Source organism: Hemitrygon akajei, chromosome 16 (assembly GCF_048418815.1).
Source record: "Hemitrygon akajei chromosome 16, sHemAka1.3, whole genome shotgun sequence".
Classification (NCBI taxonomy): Eukaryota; Metazoa; Chordata; class Chondrichthyes; order Myliobatiformes; family Dasyatidae; genus Hemitrygon; species Hemitrygon akajei.
This window is the reverse complement of record NC_133139.1, coordinates 73878855-73901415: the sequence shown is the minus strand read 5'-3', so window position 1 is coordinate 73901415 and position 22561 is coordinate 73878855.

Here is a 22561-nt window from a genome sequence, read left to right as displayed (position 1 = left end):
CTCTAAGTATGTTCAGCAGCACACTCAAAATGAAGGATGAAATCAGCAAGTCCGGCAACATCTATGGAGGAAAATAAACCTTGATGTTTTGGACTAAGATCCTTCATCAGGACTGGAAAGTAAGGGGCAGAAGTTAGGGTAAGAGTTGGGGGAACACAAAGTAGTACAAGTTGGCAGGTGATAAGTAAAACCAGGTGAATGGGGAGGCAGGTGGGTGGGGGAAAGGTGATGAAGTAAGAGGTTGGAGATGATAGGAGAGGACGTGGTCTGTTCTTGCAGAAAATGTTAGGCTGTTTGCATCTTCACACAAGGGGCCTAAAGCCTGTTTCGGGATCTGTCCAGGGCTGCTCCATCTCTAGTCATTGGCCAAAGAAGTGATCCTCAAGGAGTGCCTGCTAACAAAGGCAAGCAACTGCTGAAGGTCGAAATGGGAGGTGTACCTCGCATTACAGAACCCAGACTGCAGCTTCATCTGTTCCTCAGTTGGAGATTCCAAACTGACCCCTCCCCAAGCAATGTCCCATTACAGACTGACTCACTAACCCCAACCACAGAATCCAACCTGCCTGACTCCGAGATTGCCACTGACACATTCCGGGAACAAAGCAGCTCCCAGCAGAAGGCTCTATAATACCAGTTCAACTTCTAAACCCACGCAACGTGAAGGTGGAGCTTATTGTTTTCTCCCTTAAGTTAAGAAACTTTAAAGAAGAGCTTTAATTGTCACTGAAACATACAATGAAGTGTGTCATTTGTGTCAACAGCCAACACAGTCCAAATACGTGCTGGCAGCAGCCCACTAGCATCACCATGTGACCAACACCAATATAACCAGTCCACCTAACCATAACCCATTGTATTTGGAATGTGGGAGGAAACCAGAGCACCTGGAGGAGATCCATGTGGTCACGGGGAGAATGTATCAACTCCTTACAGACAGCGATGGGAATTAACCCCCTATCGCCGATTGCTGGCACTGTAATAGCATTACGCTAACCACACTAAGTGGTTTGAAGAACTTCATTCAAATTGTATGGGGATTGTAAATCCAGGTTAATATTAGCAGCACAGCCCATAAACCAACTTGTACTAATCTGAAGCAAACATGAGCCGAAAACATTCGTGTTTGGATGAGGTCCAAAATTTCTCTGCTGTGCTAATGATGAGACTTCACTGTAAACTTTAACAAACACTATACACTACCAGATGTGCAAATTAGATTTCCAATTTGTTCAATTTAAATATTTTACAACGTTGCAGATGAGACACAGATGTTTGGCAAACCTTTATACAGAAATTTGTGCTGTGGACTGGAATGATAATAGTATCTCATTAATCTTTCCTCTCTCCTCAGCCCAACAACTGGATGCATCTGGAACATATCTACGAGCTAATATTTCAAAATATCTTCTTTGGCACCAGAATGTGCCTAAAGCTCCCTCATTTCATCTCCTCAAACTGGAACATGGTTGAAAATTTCGTAGCAACACAAGACCTGCAGCATGAGTGTGGAGGAAAGGCTACTATTGGAACACAAAACATTAGAAATAGTAACAGGGATAGGCTATCTGGCATTTTGAGCCTGCTCCACCATTCAACAGTATCACAACTGATCTGATCGTGCTCCAATGACCCATCATCTCCTTAAAACCTTACAATGCAAAATCTAACTGTGTCTTAAATATATTTAATGAATTAGCCTCTACATCTTCCCTGGGCAGATAATTCTATCCATTCACTAATCTCTCTGAGAAAAAGCAGATTCTGCTCCTCGCCATCCTAAACCTACTTCACCAAATTAGGGACATTTAAGGGACTCTTAGATAGGTACATGGATGATAGAAAAATGGAGGGCTATGTGGAAAGAAAGGGTTAAATTGTTTTCAGAATAGGTTAAAAGGTCGGTACAACATTGTCAAGACCCTGTAATGTGATGTAATGTTTTATGTTCTATGTTAAATTTTAGGGCTATATCACCTAGTTCTAATCTCACCTACCAGTGGAAACAGCTTTCCTGCCTCTATCTGAATGATTTATTATCCCTCTCAACCCCATTTTCCTTCCTTCTCCCCATAACCTTTCACACCCTTACTAATTAAGAATCTTGCTAAAGAAATTCCTTCTGATCTCTATTCTGAAGGGTTTCAATGAGAACCCCTGACTCATTCTTCTAATATCCAGTGAGTACAGGCCCACAGCGATCATACACTCCTCATATGTTAACCCTTTAATTCTCAGGATTATTCTTGTGAACCCTCTCTGGACTCTCTCCAATGCCATCACATCTTTTCTTAGATAATGCTCACAATTCTCCAAGTGTGGTCTGACCAATCCTTTATAAAGCCTCATAATTGTATCCTTGCTTTTATGTCCTAGTCCTTTCAAAATGAATGGTAACATTGGTCTTCCTTACCAATGACTCAATGTACAAACTAACCTTAGGGGAATCCTGAGTGATGATTCCATTTGCTCCAATTTCTGGATTTTGTCCCCATTTAGAAAATAAATTCCTTCTACCAAAGCGCATGGCTATATACCTCTCCACACTGTATTCCATCTGTCATTTCATTGCCTATTCTCCCAATCCGACTAAGTACTTCTATAGACTCCTTGCTTCCTCAACACTACCTACCCCTCCACCTATTGTCCACAAACCTGGCCACAAAGCCAACAATTCTATTATCTGAATCATTGACATATACCGTGAAAAGAAGCGGTCCCAACTCTGATCCCTATAGAACACCCCTAATCACCGAAAGCCAATGAGAAAATGGTCCCTTTATTCCCACTCTTTCTTTTCTGCCAGTTGGCTAATCTTCTTTCCATGCTGGTATCTTGCCTGTAATATCATAAGCTCACGTCTTGTTAAGCAGCCTCGTGTGTTGCACCTTGCCTTCTAAAAATCCAAATAAATAACATCTACTGACTCTCCTTTGTCTATCCTGCCTGTTATTTTCTCAAAGAATTCCAACAGATTTGTCAGGGAAGATTTCCCCTTAAGGAAACCATGCTGACTTCAGTCTATTTCATCATGTACCTTGAAACCTCATCCTTAATAATGGACTCCAACATCTTCCCAGCCACTGAAGTCAGGCTAACTGGCCTATGATTTCCTGCCTTTTGCCTCCCTCCCTTCCATAAGTGTGATGACATTTGTAATTTTCCAGTCCTTCATAACCATGTCAGAATCTGGTGATTCTTGAAAGATTACTACTAATGCCTCCACAATCTCTTCAGCTACCTCTTTCAGAACCCTGAGGTATCTACCTCCAGACCTTTCAGCTTCCCAAGCACCTTCTCCTGAGTACAATCACTTTTGTCCTTTGACACTCTAACATTTCTGGCATACTGCTGGTGTATTGCACAGAAAAGGCTGATGCAAAATACTTATTAAATTCATCTGCCATTTCTTTGTCCCCTCATTACACCTCTCCAGCATCATTTTCCAGTGCTCCAATATCCACGCTCACCTCTCACCTCTCTTTCACTTTTATATATCTGCAAATTTTTTGGTATTTTCTTTTATATAATTGGTTAGCTTACCTTTAAATTTAATCTTTTCTCACTTTATTGCTTTTTCTGTTGCCTTCTGTTAGTTTTAAAAAGCTTCCTGATCCTCAGCTTCCCACTAATTTTTGCTATATTTTATGCCTTCATTTTTTCTTTTAACTTCCCTTGTCAGCCATAGTTGCCTCATTCTCCCTTTAGAATAGTTGTTCTTTGGGATAAGCCTATCCTGTGCCTTTAAGTGGCTCCCAGAAATTCCAGACATTGTTGTTCTGCCATTGAAATCCACCATGGCTATCATAACACTACCCCTTTTACATGCCTTTTCTATCTTCCTTAGTAATTTGTACACCAAACCTTGGCTGCTGTTTGGAGGCCTGCATATAACTCCCATCAGGGTCTTGTTACCCTTGCAGTTTCTTAACTCTACCACAATGATTCTACATCTTCCAATCCTATGTTACCTCTTTCAAAAGATCTGATTTCACTTTTAACCAACAGAGCCTTCTGCCTACCTGCTTGTCCTTATGAAACAATGTGTATCCTTGGATGGATGTTAAACTCCCAACTGTGATCTTCTTTCAGACATGACACAGCCCACGTCATACCTACCAATCTCTAAATGCGCTACAAGATCATCTACCTTATTCCATATACTGCTTAAATTCACATATAACACCTTCTCTCTTGTATTCATCACCCTTTTCAATTTTGTTTCCAAGTTAATGGAAGTTATATTTTTATCCTTTTCTAAACTTTTTTGTCTTTTTATTTATTCTAGGGTCTTCTGTAACCTCTTGTGTACCCTCCTTCATGTTTACTTTATCCCTACTTTTCTAAGCTATTTAACCCACCCTCGCTAATTACAATTCAACTCTTCCCACTGACTGCAATTTTGTCGTATCGAATGCCTATCCTTCCTCACTATCTCATTACATGTTGTATCTGCTCGCCGACAAAATCGAAATGGATGAATACAGGACTGAAGACATTATATCTGAATGTGTGCAGTATACAGAATATGATAGATGAACTTGCAACACAGTTAAAAAATTTGCATGCATATGTTATGAGCATCACTGAATCATGGCAGAAAGAAGATTATAGCTGGGAGCTTAATATCCAGAGATACACATTGTATTGAAAGGACAGTTGAGAAGGCAGAGGGGGGTGGCATGGCTCTGTTGATAAAAAGTGAAATCAAAGAATTAGAAAGAGGAGACATAGGGTCAGAAGTTGTTGAATTGTTGTGGGTAAAGCTGAGAAACTGCAAGGGTTATATATAGACCTCCAAGCATTAGTAAAGATGTGGTCTACAAACTACAACAGGAGAAAGAAAATGCATGCCAAAAGAACAATGTTACAATAGTCATGATAGATTTCAAAATGCAGGTAGATTGGGAAATCTGGTTGGCGCCAGATCCCAAGAGGGGGAATTTGTATAATTCCTACAAGATAGCTTTTTAGAGCAGCTCGAGATTGAACCCACTGGGGGATCAGCAATTTTAGATTGGGAGTTGTGCAATGAACCAGAATTGATGAGAGAACTTAAGGTAAAGGAATCCTTAGGGGAAAGTGATCATAATAGGATAGAATTCACCCTGCAATCTGACAGAGGCATAAAAGGGGAGCTGGCCAAAATTGACAGGAAAAGAACGCTGGCAGGGAGGATGGCAGAGAAACAATGGCTGGAATTTTTGGGACGAATTCGAAAGGCACAGGATATATATATATATATATATATATATCTCAAAGAGGAAGAAGTATTCTAAAGGCACGATGACACAACTGTGGCTAACAAGAGAAGTCAAAGCCAACATAAAAGCCAAAGAGAGGGCATATAATAGAGCAAAACTTACTGGGAAGTTAGAGACTTGGAAAACTTTTAAAAATGAACAGAAGGCCATTAAAAAGGTCATAAAGAAGGAAAAGATGGAACTTGAATGTATGCTAGCCAATAATATTAAAAAGGCTACAAAAATTTTCTTCAGATGAATAAAATATAGAAGAAAGGTGAGAGTAGATATTGATCTGCTGGGAAACGATGCTGGGGAGGTAGTAATTGAGGACATGGAAATGGTGGACAAACTGACTGAGTATTTTGCATTAGTCTTTACTGTGAAAGGAACTAGCAATATGCCAGATGTTCAAGAGTGTCAGGGCAGAAGTGTGTGAAGTTGGCATTACTAGAGAGACTTTCTTGGGAAACTGAAAGGTCTGAAGATAAGTCATCTGAACCAAATGGTGCACATCTCAGTTTTGAAAGAGGTGGCTAAAGAGATTGTGGAGTCATTAGTAATGATCTTTCAAGAATCTAAGATTCTGGCATGATCTGGAGGAATGGAAAATTGTGAATGTCACTCCACTTTTCAAGAAGGGAGAGAGACAGAAGAAAGGAAATTACAGGCTAGTTAGTCTGACCACAGTGGTTATGAAGATGTTGGAGTTGATTGTTAAGGCTGAGAAGGCACATGATAAATAGGCCAGATTGAGCATGGTTTCCTGAAGGGAAAATCCTGCCTAATAAATCTGTCGGAATTCTTTGAAGAAATAACGATAGACAAAGGAGAGATGGTGGATGTTGTGTTCTTGGATTTTCAGAAGGTCTTTGATGAGGTGCCACACATGAGGTTGCTTAACAAGTTGAGAGCCCATGGTGTTACAGGAAAATTACTAGCACGGATAAAGCTGTTGGAAAAAGGCAAAGGGTGGGAAAAAAGGGAGCCCTTTCTGGTTGGCTGCAAGTGATTAGTGGTGTTCCACAGGGATCTGTGCTCCTTTTTGCATTATATATCAATGTCTTGGATTATGGAATTGATGGCTTTGTGGTCAAGTTTGCTGATGATTCAGAGATATGTAGAGGGGAAGTTAATTTTGAGGAAGTTGAGATGCTACAAAATGACAGACAGATTAGGAGAAAGGGCAAAGAAGTGGCAGATAGAATACAGTGTTGGGAAGTGTATGGTCATGCACTGTGGGGTGTAGTAGGACCAGCATATAAAAGCAAGTATGTAATGCTGAGACGTCATTTGGAGTTTTGTGTACAGTTTTTGGCCCTTTATCCATGAAAGGACGTGCTGACATTGGAAAGGATTCATAGGAAGTTCATGGAAATGATTCCAGGATTGAAAGGCTTATCTTATGAGGAGCATTTGATAGCTGTAGGTCTGTACTCACTGGAATTCAGAAGAATGGGGTGGGCAGGGTTGAATCTCACTGAAAGCTATCGAACATTGAAAGACCTCAATGGGAGTGGATGATTACTGTGGTTGGGGAGTCTAAGACTAGTCTAAGCCCCCACAGCCCCATGTGTCAATGAATTCCAGAGATTGACCACCCTCTTGCTGAAACACAGTTTTTCAGTCACATCCCTATATTCTGAGGCTGTGTTCTCGGGTCCTAGGTTCCTCTACTAATGGAAACAGCCTCTCCACCATCCGGGCCTTTCGCTATTTGGTAGGTTTCAATGAGATCCTCCTTCATCCTCTGAACAAGCCGAGAGACGTTTAAATTCTCCTCAACAATTAATTGATCATTAACTCATTGCTCTTGATCAGACCTCATGTGCAAATCTGTTGTCAGTTTTTATTCCTTCAGCAACTTGCATTTCAACAGCACCTAAACTACGATCTTCAGAGGAATGTTACAGAACATAGCACTATACCACAGAGGCCCCTTAACCCGTGATATCTGCACAATAATGATGCCAAAGTAAACATCCCATCAGCCTGAGCATGGTCTCTATTCTTCCACTCCTCAACTATCCATGTGCCTGTCTAAATGCCTCTTAATGTTGCTATCTGATTCCACTACCACCACGGGCTATACATTCCAGGTACCTATCTCTATGTAAATCAACTTTTCCCCCACAACATTAAAGCTATGTCCCTGAGAATTTGACATTTCCACCCTGTGAAAAAAGACTGTCTAGCTACCCTAACTATGCCTCTTATAATTTTATAAACTTCTATCTGGTCGCCCCTCAGCTCCACAACTCCAGGAAAAACAACCTAAATTTTTCCAATGTATCCTTGTAGCTAATACAAGGGTATTGTATTTGGAGAAGGAAATCAGAGGATCAGAACGGAAGTGCGGTGGGAGCCTTTTTGACTTTTTCTTATTCTCATTGGAGTTAAGAGAGGCGGGACTGCGCAGGCGTGTGACGTCGGGCAGTGAAGCGGGGAAGATTTTAAAAGGACACAGCCTTAAACAGCGGGCAGCGGAGTGAGCCGGGAGCAGTGGGTAGGCGTAAGGGCTTTGGGTCAACAGGCTTAGGCAGAAGCGGGCGAGGCAAGGTAGGTTTAGGTTTCAGTCTTTCCTGTTATTTGAGGAAAGGGGAAGTATGAGTGTGAGGGCAGCTTGTTGTTCTCGGAGTCAGATGTGGGAGGTCCTGGAGTCTCCTAGCCTCCCGGACGTCCACATCTGCGCCAGGTGGGCCGAACTGCAGCTCCTAAGGGATCGTGTTAGGGAACTGGAGCTGCAGCTCGATGACCTTCGTCTGGTCAGGGAGAGTGAGGAGTTGATAGAGAGGAGTTACAGGCAGGTAGTCACACCGGGGCCACGGGAGGCAGACAGGTGAGTAACGGTTAGGAAGGGGAAGGGGAAGAGTCAGGTACTAGAGAGTACCCCAGTGGCTGTACCCCTTGACAATAAGTACTCCTGTTTGAGTACTGTTGTGGGGGACAGCCCACCCGGGGGAAGCAACAGTGGCTGTGCCTCCTGCACGGAGTCCGGCCCTGTAGTTCAGAAGGGTAGGAAGAGGAAGACAGTAGTAATAGGGGAATCGATAGTTAGGGGGTCAGATAGGCGATTCTGTGGACGCGATCAGGAGACCCGGATGGTAGTTTGCCTCCCCGGTGCCAGGGTCCGGGATGTTTCTGATCGTATCCAAGATATCCTGAAGTGGGAGGGTGAGGAGCTAGAGGTCGTGGTACATATAGGTACCAATGACATAGGTAGGAAAAGGGAAGAGGTCCTGAAAGGAGAATATAGGGAGTTAGGAAGGCAGTTGAGAAGAAGGATTGTAAAGGTAATAATCTCGGGATTACTGCCTGTGCCACGCGGCAGTGAGAGTAGGAATGGAATGAGGAGGAGGATAAATGCGTGGCTGAGGGATTGGAGCAGGGGGCAGGGATTCAAGTTTCTGGATCATTAGGACCTCTTTTGGGGCAGGTGTGACCTGTACAAAAAGGACGGGTTACACTTGAATCCTAGGGGGACCAATATCCTGGCGGGAAAGTTTAATAGAGCTGTTAGGGAGGGTTTAAACTAATTTGGCAGGGGGATGGGAACCGGAATGATGGAGCGGAGGAGAGGGAAAACAGAAATAGACCTAAGGTAGTGAGCAGTAAGGATGTCAGGAAGGACAGGCAGGTGATGGAGCAAATTTGCAGCCATTGGGATGAGTTGCAGTGCAATCAATGCAAAAAGTACCAAATACTGGACTTAAGGTGTTATACTTAAATGCACGCAGCATAAGGAATAAGGTGGATGATCTTGTACAGCTACAGATTGGCAGGTATGATATTGTGGCCATCACTGAGACATGGCTAAAGGATGCATGTCTCTGGGAGCTGAATATCTAAGGATATATGGTGTATCAGAAGGATAGACAGGTGGGTAGAGGGGGTGGCATGGCTTTAATGGTAAATGATATTAAGTCATTAGAAAGAGATTACATAGGATCGGAAGGTACAGAATCTTTATGGGTTGAGCTAAGAAATCGCAGGGGTAAAAGGACCCTGATGGCAGTTATCTACAGGCCTCCAAACAGCTGCAGTGATATGAACTACAAATTACAACAGGAAGTAGAAAAGGCTTGCCAGAAAGGCAGTGTTATGATAATTGTAGGGGATTTTAACATGCGAGTGGATTGGGAAAATCAGGTCAGCGCTGGATCTCAAGAGAGAGAATTTGTAGAATGTCTACGAGATGGCTTTTTAGAACAGCTTGTTGTTGAGCCCACTAGGGGATCGGCTGTACTGGATTGGGTATTGTGTAATAAACCAGAGGTGATTAGGGAGATGGAAGTGAGGGAACCCTTATGAGGCAGTGATCACAACAGTTCACTGTGAATTTTGAGAAAGAGAAGCCTTAATCTGATGTGCTGGTATTTCAGTGGAGTAAAGGAAATTACAGCGGCATGAGAGAGGAACTGGCCAAGGTTGACTGGAAAGGGACACTAGCGGGAAGGACAGCAGAGCAGCAGTGGCTGGAGTTTATGCGAGAAATGAGGAAGATGCAAGACAGATATATTCCAACCAAGAAGAAATTTTCAAATGGAAAAAGGATGCAACCGTAGCTGACAAGAGAAGTCAAAGCCAAAGTAAAAGCAAAGCAGAGGGCATAAAAGGAAGCAAAAATTAGTTGGAGGACAGAGGATTGGGAAGTTTTTAAAAGCTTACAAGAGGAAACTAAGAAGGTCATTAAGACGGAAAAGATGAACTATGAAAGGAAGCTAGCAAAAATATCAAAGAGGATACTAAAAGCTTTTTCAAGTATATAAGGAGTAAAAGACAGGTGAGAGTAGATATAGGACTGATAGAAAATGATGCTGGAGAAATTGTAATGGGAGATAAGGAGATAAGGAGGAACTGAACAAGTATTTTGCATCAGTCTTCACTGAGGAAGACATCAGCAATATACCGGACATTCAAGGGTGTCAGGGAAGAGAAATATGTGCAGTCACAATTACGACAGAGAAAGTACTCAGAAAGCTGAATAGTCTAAGGGTAGATAAATCTCCTGGACCAGATGGAATGCACCCTCGTGTTCTGAAGGAAGTAGCAGTGGAGATTGTGGAGGCATTAGCAATAATCTTTCAAAAGTCGATAGATTCTGGCCTGGTTCCGGAGGACTGGAAGATCGCAAATGTCACTCCGCTATTTAAGAAGGGGGCAAGGAAGCAAAAAGGAAATTATAGACCTGTTAGCTTGACATCGGTGGTTGGGAAGTTGTTGGAGTCGATTGTCAAGGATGAGGTTACGGAGTACCTGGAAGCATATGACAAGATAGGCAGAACTCAGCATGGTTTCCTTAAAGGAAAATCCTACCTGACAAACCTAGTGCAATTTTTTGAGGAAATTACAAGTAGGCTAGACAAGGGAGATGCAGTGGATGTTGTGTATTGGGATTTTCAAAAGGCCTTTGACAAGGTGCCGCACATGAGGCTGCTAAACAAGATAAGAGCCCATGGAATTATGGGAAAGTTACATACATGGATAGAGAAACAACAACACACACAAAATGCTGGTGGAACACAGCAGGCCAGGCAGCATCTATAGGGAGAAGCGCTGTCGACGTTTCGGGCCGAGACCCTTCGTCAGGACTAACCGAAAGGAAAGATAGTAAGGGATTTGAAAGTAGTGGGGGGAAGGGGAAATGCGAAATGATAGGAGAAGACCGGAGGGGGTGGGATGAAACTAAGAGCTGGAAAGGTGATTGGCGAAAGTGATACAGAGCTGGAGAAGGGAAAGGATCATGGGACGGGAGGCCTCGGGAGAAAGAAAGGGGGGGAAGCACCAGAGGGAGATGGCGAACAGGCAAACAACTAAATATGTCAGGTAGATACTTGGCAGATGGCATTTAATGTGTATAAGTGTGAGGTTCTCCACTTTGGGAGTAAGAACAGGAAGGCAGATTATTATCTGAACGGTGTAGAGTTGGGTAAGGGAGAAATACAAAGCGATCTCAGAGTCCTTGTTCATCAGTCACTGAAGGTGAATGAGCAAGTGCAGCAGGCAGTGAAGAAGGCTAATGGAATGTTGGCTTTTATTACAAAGGGAATTGAGTACAAGGGCAAGGAAATCCTCTTGCATTTGTACAGTGCCCTGGTGAGACCACACCTGGAGTATTGTGTACAGTTTTGGTCTCCAGGGTTAAGGAAGGACATCCTGGCTGTAGAGGAAGTGCAGCGTAGATTCACGAGGTTAATTCCTGGGATGTCTGGACTGTCTTACGCAGAGAGGTTAGAGAGACTGAGCTTGTACATGCTGGAATTAAGGAGATTGAGAGGGGATCTGATTGAAACATATGAGATTATTAAGGGATTGGACAAGATAGAGGCAGGAAATATGTTCCAGATGCTGGGAGAGTCCAGTACCAGAGGGCATGGTTTGTGAATAAGGGGTAGGTCATTTAGGGCAGAGTTAAGGAAAAACTTCTTCTCCCAGAGAGTTGTGGGGGTCTGGAATGCACTGCCTCGGAAGGTAGTGGAGGCCAATTCTCTGGATGCTTTCAAGAAGGAGCTAGATAAGTATCTTATGAATAGGGGAATCAAGGGATATGGGGACAAGGCAGGAACCGGGTATTGATAGTAGTTGATCAGCCATGATCTCAAAATGGCGGTGCAGGCTCGAAGGGCCAAATGGTCTACTTCTGCACCTATTATCTATTGTCTATTTCGCATTTCCCCTCCCCCCACTACTTTCAAATCTCTTACTATCTTTCCTTTCGGTTAGTCCTGACGAAGGGTCTTGGCCCGAAACGTCGACATCGCTTCTCCCTATAGATGCTGCCTGGCCTGCTGTGTTCCACCAGCATTTTGTGTGTGTTGTTGTTTGAATTTCCAGCATCTGCAGATCTCTTCATGTGTACATGGATAGAGCGTTGGTTGACTGGCAGGAAACAGAGAATGGGAATAAAGGGATCCCATTCTGGTTGGCTGCCAGTTATCAGTGGTGTTCCACAGTGGTCCGTGTTAGGGCTGCTTCTTTTTACGTTGTATATCAACAATTTGGATTATGGAATAGATGGCTTTGTGGCTAAGTTTGCTGATGATACAAAGATAGGTGGAGGGGCTGGTAGTGCTGAAGAAACAGAGAGTCTGCAGAGAGACTTGGATAGATTGGGGGAATGGGCAAAGAAGTGGCAAATGAATTACAATGCCGGAAAGTGTACGGTCATGCACCTTGGTAGAAGAAATAAACGGGCAGACTATTATTTAAATGGGGAGAGAATTCAAAGTTCTGAGATGCAATGGGACTTGGGAGTCCTCGTGTAGGATACCCTTAAGGTTAACCTCCAGGTTGAGTCGGTGGTGAAGAAGGTGAATGCGATGTTGGCATTCATTTCTAGACGAATAGAGTATAGGAGCAGGGATGTGATGTTGAAGCTCTATAAAGCACTGCTAAAACCTCACTTGGAATACTGTGTGCAGTTTTGGGCTCCTTATTTAAGAAAGGATGTGCTGACATTGGAGAGGGTTCAGAGAAGATTCACTAGAATGATTCCGGGAATGAGAGGGTTAACATATGAGGACCGTTTGACCGCTCTTGGACTGTACTCCTTGGAGTTTAGAAGAATGAGGGGGGACCTTGTAGAAACATTTCGAATGTTGAAAGGCATGGACAGGGTGGATGAGGCAAAGTTGTTTCCCATGGTGGGGGAGTCTAGTATGAAAGGACATGACTTGAGGATTGCAGGGCGTCCATTCAGAACGGAAATGCGAAGAATGTTTTTTTAGCCAGAGGGTGGTGAATCTATGGAATTTGTTGCCACGGGCGGCAGTGGAGGCCAAGTCATTGGGTGTATTTAAGGCAGAGACTGATAGGTATCTGAGTAGTCAGGGCATCAAAGGTTATGGCGAGAAGGCGGGGGAATGGGACTAAAGGGGAGATTGGATCAGCTCATGATGAAATGGCGGAGCTGACTTGATGGGCTGAATGGCCGACTTCTGCTCCTTTGTCTTATGGTCTAATATTCTCTAATCCAGGCAACTTCTTTTTTGCACCCTCTGAAAAGCCCCCACATCATTCCTGTAATGCAGCAACCAAAACTGCAAATATTAGTCCGATGTGGCCTAGCCACAGCTAGCTGCAGCATGACTTCCTGACTTTGATACTCAACACACTGACCGATGAAAGCAGGTATGCCAAATACATTCTTCACCACCCTATCTAATGTGTTGTCACTTTCAGGAAGATGTGGATTTGGACCAGGACCCCTCCAAAGCATCCTGCCATTTACTGCATACTTTCCTACTGTCTACATTTAATATCCCAACATGCAAATGTCCTTGGCAACTAGGATTAAGTTGAATCCCGAAGCATCCTATACATACCTCCAGAGCAAGAGGATAGCTAGAGAAAGGGTAGGACCACTCAAGGATAAAGAGGGGAGCATTTGCTTGGATGTGGAGAATGTGAGTGAGGTACTTAATGAGTACTTTGCTTCAGTATTTACCAAGAAAAAGGACATGGAGGACCAGGAGATCAATGCTGAGTGTATAAATATATTAGTAAGTTTAAAGGTCAAGGAGATGGAAGTGTTAGGTTTCCTAATGAGTATTAATGTGCATAAGTCCCCAGGGTCTGATAGAATTGGTTGAAGGAGGCAAGAAACAAGATTGCTGGAACTTAGACCAGTATCTTTGTGTCCTCTCTAGGCACACGCAAGGTCCTGGAGGATGGATGAGTAGTTATAGTTGTGGCTCTATTTAAGAAGAGAACAAGGGAAAGTTTTGGGAACTATAGACTGGTGAGTCTCAATTCAGTTGTAGGGAGATTGCTGGAGAAAATTCTTAGGGTTAGGATATATGGGCATTTCAAAACCCATAGCCTAATTAGTGAGAGCCAGCATGGCTTTGTATGGGACAGATTGTGTCTTACCAACTTGACTGAATTTTTTGACGTGACAAGACAGATTGATGAAGATAGGGCAATGGATGTTGGTTACATGAATTTTCTTAAGGTATCTGACAAATCCACTCATGGGAGGTTAATGCAGAAAATTGGGATGCATGGAGTCCATGGAGAATTGGCTGTTTGGATTCAGAACTAGCTTGCACAGAGAAAACAGAGGGTAGTGGTCAAAGGCTTATTCGAGCTGAAGGTCTGTAATTAGTGGAGTTCTGCAGGGGTCTGTGCTGGGACCTCTGCTGTTTTTGATGTATATAAATGACCTGATGAAAATGTAGATGGGTGGGTTAGTAAGTTTGTGGATGATACCTAGATTGTTGGTAGAGATGTGTACAAGACTGCCAAAGAGTACAGCACAATATAGATCAGAATCAGGTTTAACATCACCGGCATATGTTGTGATATTTGTTAACTTAACGGCAGCAGTACAATGCAATACATGATAATATAGAAAAAATATTTTAAAATATATCAATTACAGTAAGTATACCTCTCCTGCATAAAGCCATGCTATTTTTCCAGACGTGAGTAGATCCTATCCCTTGGAATTTTTCAAAGAGTTTCCCTGCCACCAATGTAAGGCTCATCGGCTTATGATTTCCTGGTTTGTCTCTACTGCTCTTCTTAAAGACAGGGACACCATTGACTATTCTCTGCTCCTCTGCGGCGAAGTCTGGGGCTAAAGAGGATACAAAAATGTCCATCAAGGCCCCAGCCATCTCCTCTCTTGCCTCCCTCAATAACCTGGGTTAGTTTCTAACTGACCCTGGAAATTTATCCACGTTAAAGCTCTTAAAGAGCTCCAACACTTCCTCCTCCTTGATATCGACATTCCCTAAAATATCACTTCCAGTTCATGTTGTCCTCCACGTCTTGCTCTTTGCTAATATCGAGTACTCAATTAATACCTTGTACACTTCTTTTGGCTTGAGCTCGGGGAACCAAACAAAATTTGACACCAAACACTTAAGAGCCGGAAACTTGAACCATGGTAAAAGGTGAGTGCGAAGGGAAGAATCTTTGGAGAAGGAAGTAGTAGTCAGCTGCTCAACTACCAATTGTGAGATGCAATGAAGAGAGGTGCTCAAGACAGCCAGAGGAGCACAGCACGTTGTTAGGTGATGGAGGCTACTGATATAGGGAGGGTTGACGACATGGAGGGATTGGAACTGAAGACAAAAATTTCAAAGTCGTTGGACTGGAGCTAATGTAACTCATTAATGGTGAGCGAATGGGCTGGTGTGAACTGGAATTCGGGCAATAGAAGTAGAATAATGTTGTGTTAGAGGGTTATTACAGAAGAAACAAGGAAGGGACAAAATGACCAGCAGCCAAAAATATGGGGAGAGCTTTTGATCCCTGTCTCCACCTGTCACTACACATGGACTAATTTTAAAATTGACCTTCCTGTTAAATAAATGACCCCTCAACACCAGGACTGCAAGCCTAAACTTCAACACTCCAGCTGACAGTGCTGCTTAATTCAATGATTTCAGGGCAGCGTGCTGAATAATACATGGCTAATGGATCAGTCCATTTCACTGAGAGGACAACTTTCAATGGCAAATACATAAAGGTTATAGGTCAGTACAAAGTGATTTAACTGACAATCATCTGGACTTTCACACAGCCACCCACAATAAAGAAGTGTTCATTGTGAAGGGACAATGAGCAACGCAGAGTTACGGGTCTGCTTGAAACAAAAGGACTGACTTAAAAGTACCTAAAGTCAGCAATTTGTATTTGTTAAATTAACTCAAAGCTATGCTGAATAAGCATTCAAGTTAATGAGGAAAAGAAAACTTTGCTTACACACTTTAAGAGTTCACAGCTGTTAAAATGACGCAGTACAATGCAGAACAAAAGGAGGAAATAAGGCGCTGTAGATGTTCATTCCCACTCCTTGCCAAAGGCACTCACTTATGGTGTTGCTATAATGAATGTAGACAACATCAATCGATTATGTAATTGTGTTTGATTGTGTTAGTCTATTTTTGATCTCTGTTTCATCAAAGAAATGAAATCCTGTGAGCCCCAAGATCATCATTGGTGCACCGGAACTCAATGCTTGCTAGCAGAACCCTTAAGGAAATTCTGTTCTAGGTATCCCGGTTATCTAGTGCTGTCACTAGACAGACAATTCCAGTCAATCACTCCCCACACAGTAACTGTTGAATTGCAATCTCCTTCTTACACTCACCAATAACATAGAAACATAAAAAACCGACAGCACAATATGGGCCCTTCGACCCACAAAGTTGTGCCGAACATGTTCCTACCTTAGAAATTACTAGCTTACTCATAGCTCTCCATTTTTCTAAGCTCCATGTACCTATCTAAAAGTCTCTTAAAAGACCCTATCATATCTGCCTCCACCACCGTTGCTGGCAGCCCACTCCACGCACTCACCACTCTCTGCGTAAAAAACTTACCCCTGACATCTCCTCTGTACCTGCTCCCCAGCACCTTAAACCTGTGTCCTCTTGTGGCAACCATTTCAGCCCTGGGAAAAAGCCTCTGACTATCCAACTATCAATGCCTGTCATCATCTTATACACCTCTATAAGGTCACCTCTCATCCTCTGTCTCTCCAAGGAGAAAAGGCCAAGTTCACTCAACCTGTTTTCATAAGGCATGCTCCCCAATCCAGGCAACATCCTTGTAAATCTCCTCTGCACCCTTTCTATGGTTTCTACATCCTTCCTGTGCTGAGGTGACCAGAACTGAGCACAGTACTCCAAGTGGGGTCTGACCAGGGTCCTATATAGAAACATAGAAAATAGGTGCAGGAGTAGGCCATTCGGTCCTTCGAGCCTGCACCGCCATTCAGTATGATCATGGCTGATCATCCAACTCAGAACCCTGTACCTGCTTTCTCTCCATACCCCCGATCCCTTTAGCCACAAGGGCCATATCTAACTTCCTCTTAAATATAGCCAATGAACCGGCCTCAACTGTTTCCTGTGGCAGAGAATTCCACAGATTCACCACTCTCTGTGTGAAGAAGTTTTTCCTCATCTCGGTCCTAAAAGGCTTCCCCTTTATCATTAAACTGTGACCCCTCGTTCTGGACTTCCCCAACATTGGAAACAATCTTCCTGCATCTAGCCTGTCCAATCCCTTTAGAATTTTATACGTTTCAATAAGATCCCCCGTCAATCTTCTAAATTCCAGTGAGTATAAGCCTAGTTGATCCAGTCTTTCTTCATATGAAAGTCCTGCCATCCCAGGAATCAATCTGGTGAACCTTCTCTGTACTCCCTCTATGGCAAGAATGTCTTTCCTCAGATTAGAGAACCAAAACTGCACACAATACTCTAGGTGCGGTCTCACCAAGGCCTTGTACAACTCCAGTAGAACCTCCTGTACTAAAATCCTTTTGCTATGAATGCCAACATACCATTTGCCTTTTTCACCACCTGCTGTAGCTGCATGCCCACCTTCAATGACTGGTGTACAATGACACCCAGGTCTCGTTGCATCTCCCCTTTTCCTAATCGGCCACTGTTCAGATAATAATCTGTTTTCCTGTTCTTGCAACCAAAGTGGATAACCTCACATTTATCCACATTAAATTGCATCTGCCATGAATTTGCCCACTCACCTGACCTATCCAAGTCACCCTGCATCCTCTTAGCATCCTCCTCAAAGCTAACACCGCTGCCCCGCTTCGTGTCATCCGCAAACTTGGAGATGCTGCATTTAATTCCCTCATCTAAACCATTAATATATATTGTAAACAACTGGGGTCCCAGCACTGAGCCTTGCGGTACCCCACTAGTCACTGCCTGCCATTCTGAAAGGGTCCCATTTACTCCCACTCTTTGCTTCCTGTCTGCCAACCAATTCTCTATCCACATCAATACAATACTCCCAATACCGTGTGCTTTAAGTTTGCACACTAATCTCCTGTGTGGGACCTTGTCAAAAGCCTTTTGAAAATCTAAATATACCACATCCACTGGCTCTCCCCATCCACTCTACTAGTTACATCTTCAAATAATTCTATAAGATTCGTCAAACGTGATTTTCCTTTCACAAATCCATGCTGACTTTGTCTGATGATTTCACCTCTTTCCAAATGTGCTGTTATCACATCTTTGATAACCGACTCTAGCATTTTCCCCACCACCGATGTCAGACTAACCGGTCTATAATTCCCCGGTTTCTCTCTCCCTCCTTTTTTAAAAAGTGGGGTTACAATAGCCACCCTCCAACCCTCAGGAACTAATCCAGAATCTAAGGAGTTTTGAAAAATGATCACTAATGCATCCACTATCTCTTGGGCTACTTCCTTAAGCACTCTGGGATGCAGACCATCTGGCCCTGGGGATTTATCTGCCTTTAATCCCTTCAATTTACCTAACACCACTTCCCTACTAACATGTATTTCCCTCAGTTCCTCCATCTCACTAGACCCTCGGTCCCTTACTATTTCTGGAAGATTATTTATGTCCTCCTTAGTGAAGACAGATGTAACATTACCTTTCGGCTCCTAAATTCAATTCCACAATTAATGAAGGTCAATATGTCTTCTTAACCACAGAGTCAACCTGTGCAGCTGCTTTGAACGTCCTATGGACTTGGACCCCAAGATGCCTCTGATCCTCCACACTGCCAAGAGTCTTACCATTAATTCTATATTCTACCATCATATTTGACCTACCAAAATGAACCATTTCACACTTATCTGGGTTGAACTCCATCTGCCACTTCTCAGCCCAGTTCTGCATCCTATCAATGTCCTGCTGTAACCTCTGACAGCCCTCCACACTATCCACAACAACTCCAACCTTTGTGTCATCAGCAAACTTACTAACCCATCCCTCCACTTCCACATCCAGGTCATTTATAAAAATCACAAATAGTAAGGGTCCCAGAACAGATCCCTGATGTACACCACTGGTCACTGGCCTCCATGCAGAATGTGGCTTGTCTACAGCCTTCTGTGGGCAAGCCAGTTCTGGATCCACAAAGCAATGTCCCCTTGGATCCCATGCTTCCTTACTTTCTCAATAAGCCTTGCATGGGGTACCTTATCAAATGCCTTGCTGAAATCCATATACACTACATCTACTACTCTTCCTTCATCATTAGTCACATCCTCAAAAAATTCAATCAGGTTCATAAGGCACGACCTGCCCTTGACAAGGCCATGCTGACTATTCCTAATCATATTATACCTCTCCAAATGTTCATAAATCCTGCCTCTCAGGATCTTCTCCATCAACTTACCAACCACTGAAGTAAGATTCACTGGTCTATAATTTCCTGGGCTGTCTCTACTCCCTTTCTTGAATAAAGGAACAACATTTGCAACCCTCCAATCCTCCAGAACTTCTTCCATCCCCATTGATGCAAAGATCATCGCTAGAGGCTCAGCAATCTCCTCCCTCGCCTCCCACAGTAGCCTGGGGTACATCTCATCCGATCCTGGTGACTTATCCAACTTGATACTTTCCAAAAGCTCCAGCACATCCTCTTTCTTAATATCTACATGCTCAAGCTTTTCAGCTTTTCAGTCTGCTGCAAGTCATCACTACAATCATCCTTTTCCATAGTGAATACTGAAGTAAAGTATTCATTAAGTACCTCTGCTATTTCCTCCGGTTCCATACACACTTTCCCACTGTCACACTTGATAGGTCCTATTCTTTCACATCTTATCCTTTTGTTCTTCACATACTTATAGAATGCCTTGGGGTTTTCTTTAATCCAGCCCACCAAAGCCTTCTCATGGCCCCTTCTGGCTCTCCTAATTTCCTTTTTAAGATCCTTCCTGTTAGCCTTATAATCTTCTAGATCTCTAACATTATGACGCTCTCTGAACCTTTTGTAAACTTACCCTTTCTTCTTGACTAGATTTATTACAGCCTTTGTACACCACCGTTCCTGTGCCCTACCATAACTTCCCTGTTGCATTGGAACGTACCTATACAGAACTCCACACAAATATCCCCAAACATTTGTCACATTTCATCCGTACTTTTCCCTGAGAACATCTGTTCCCAATTTAAGCTTCCAATTTTCTTCCTGATAGCCTCATAATTCCCCTTACTCCAATTAAACGCTTTACTAACTTCTCTGTTCCTATCTCTCTCCAATGCTATTATAAAGGAGATAGAATTACGATCACTGTCTCCAAAATGCTCTCCCACTGAGAGATCTGACTCCTGACCAGGTTCATTTCCCAATACCAAATCAAGTACAGCCTCTCCTCTTGTAGGCTTATCTACAAATTGTGTCAAGAAACCTTCCTGAACACACCTAACAAACTCCACCCTATCTAAACCCCTTGCTCTAGGGAGATGCCAATCGATAATGGGGAAATTAAAATCTCCCATCACGACAACTCTGTTATTATTACACCTTTCCAAAATCTGTTTCACTATCTGCTCCTCCATATCCCAGTAATGATTGGGCGGCCTATAAAAAACACCCGGTAGAGTTATTGACCCCTTCCTGTTCCTAACCTCCACCCACAGAGACTCCGTAGACAATCCCTCCATGACATCCACCTTTTCTGCCGCTGTGACACTATTTCTGATCAACAGTGCCACGCCCCCACCTCTTTTGCCTCCCTCTCTGTCCTTTCTGAAACATCTAAAACCCGGCACTTGAAGTAACCATTCCTGTCCGAGCCATCCAAGTCTCTGTAATGGCCACCACATCATAGCTCCAAGTACTGATCTGCTCTCTAAGCTCATCCGCTTTGTTCACAATACTCGTGTTAAAGTAGACGCATCTCAAACCGTCTGTCTGAGCGCGTCCCTTCTCTATCACCTGCCTATCCTCCATCACACACTGTCTCCAAGCTTTCTCTATTTGTGAGCCAACCGCCTCTTCACCAGTCTCTTCAGTTCGGTTCCCACCCCCCAACAATTCTAGTTTAAACTCTCCCCAGTAGCTTTAGCAAACCTCCCCACCAGGATATTGGTCCCCCTGGGATTCAAGTGCAACCCGTCCTTTTTGTACAGGTCACACCTGCGCCAAATGAGGTCCAGAAATCTGAATCCCTGCCGCCTGTTCCAATCCCTCAGCCATGCATTTATCCTCCACCTCATTCTATTCCTGTTCTCACATGCATTCATATTGTGGTTCTAGCATAGTTATTTTCTCCAAGACAATTCAAAGCGTGTATTAAACAAAAACCTGCAGTGAGACAATTGGGAAGGACTGAAGCCCAGGAATGTTTTTATTTATTTACAAATACACACAGCACAACAGGCCTTTCTGGCCCAACGAGCCACACCACCCAGCAACCCACCTAATCACAGGACAATTAACAGAGACCATTTGACCTACTAACCGGTACGTCTTCGGACTGGAGCATCCAGAGGAAACCCACAGGTTCACGCGGAGGTTGGACAAATTCCTTACAGAGGATGCCAGAAGTGAATTCCAATGCCCTGAGCTGCTACAGCATCGCGTTTACCGCTGTGCTACCGTGGCGCCCATGTGAAGTAGTACACTCAAGGATGCAGCAATTATTTAGAATAAGGGAAGTTAACAGAGATGCTAAAAGGCAAGGCAATGAAGGAATTTAAAAACAAATACACAATCCTGCACCGATCACATCAGAAACCACAATGACACTCTCATGCAGATACAAATTCATTTCCAATCAGGAGCTTTCGAATCCCAGAAACACTATTTGCAAAGAATGCCTTGCGGTTTAATTTCACATAACTCTGTGTTTAATCAAATCCAGCTCGGGATATGATTGGCAGCTGGATCCTTACATATGGAAGGATAACTTGGTGTAGGGGCCATAGGGAGGGCACAGCTTAGATCAGGAATAATAAATATCTCCTTTACTGTGTCACAATGACATTTCAATAGAAGCTGCAGATGTGTAAACTTCACTGATGTGGAATTATGGAACTGTGGGATAACATTTTGCACACATCATTTGCTGATTCCCTAACATGCTGCAGACAGAACTTGCAAGGAAATTTTAAAAATACTCAAATACTCTCAGCTACCCCGTTCACACACACAGGTAACTCCAATTAACAACTCCCATGCACAAGATTACTGTGACACAAACCAGTCACACACACCAAAAAAGTTTATGCACCCAGAATAATTAATTGCCCCAACTCACTTTAAGTGGGACATAGGAAATCTGTATCAAGTCACCTGCTTAGGGAAGGGATCTTTGAGTTTAACTGGCAGCTTTGTGTTCTGGGACAGTCCAAGTTGGTGAAAGGTAATTTATTAGTGGATAGCTGTAAAGGAAAGATCAAAGACAGATGTCCAGGTCTACATTAGTACTAATGAACTCAGCAGAAAGAAGAATGATGTCATGCTGGCAGATTATGGGGAGCTACAGAGTTCAAAGTTGACTGGTAAACTTTTCACAAATTGCTTCTGACACTCATTGTCTGGTTGTACCAAAATCTATCATCCACCCC